This window comes from Triticum aestivum, unplaced genomic scaffold, assembly GCF_018294505.1.
Source record: "Triticum aestivum cultivar Chinese Spring unplaced genomic scaffold, IWGSC CS RefSeq v2.1 scaffold2488, whole genome shotgun sequence".
In the NCBI taxonomy this organism is placed as follows: Eukaryota; Viridiplantae; Streptophyta; class Magnoliopsida; order Poales; family Poaceae; genus Triticum; species Triticum aestivum.
In genome coordinates, this window is record NW_025228543.1 from 1,107 (window position 1) to 1,598 (window position 492).

The following is a 492-nucleotide window of genomic DNA, read 5'->3' on the forward strand; positions in this document are numbered from 1 at the left end:
TGTTTTATTATTTTGCACGAGTGCGGTAAGCCATAGCTGGGTGCTCACGATTCACGGGTCCAGCGTCGGCGTTGTGGCGCGGCAAGCGTGCACTGGTGCGGTTGAGAGGGAGGGGTGGAAACCGCGTTAAACTCGTCTCCGTAGTTGAGAGGGAGCGGCCAAAGCAATGTACAATCGTCTTTGTAGTGGAGCTGGGAGGGGCAAGGATAAGGGACGAAGACCGGGGTAACATGTCGGATGCGATCATACCAGCACTAAAGCACCGGATCCCATCAGAACTCCGAAGTTAAGCGTGCTTGGGCGAGAGTAGTACTAGGATGGGTGACCTCCTGGGAAGTCCTCGTGTTGCATTCCCTTTTTAATTTTTTTCGCGCCGCTTGCAAAACAAAACACACGTGTAAGTAATATATTTACCATGTTTTATTATTTTGCACGAGTGCGGTAAGTCATAGCTGGGTGCTCGCGGCAAGCGTGCACTGGTGCGGTTGAGAG

The 492-nt window shown here is 52.0% G+C and overlaps 1 non-coding gene across 1 annotated transcript; it reads left to right on the top strand.

The window, feature by feature from the left end:
- The first annotated feature begins 235 nt into the window (after nucleotides 1-235).
- On the top strand, nucleotides 236-354 carry LOC123174246 (5S ribosomal RNA). Its single transcript, XR_006486888.1, has one exon. It is a non-coding gene; the product is annotated as a 5S ribosomal RNA (ribosomal RNA).
- The last annotated feature ends 138 nt before the right edge of the window (nucleotides 355-492 follow it).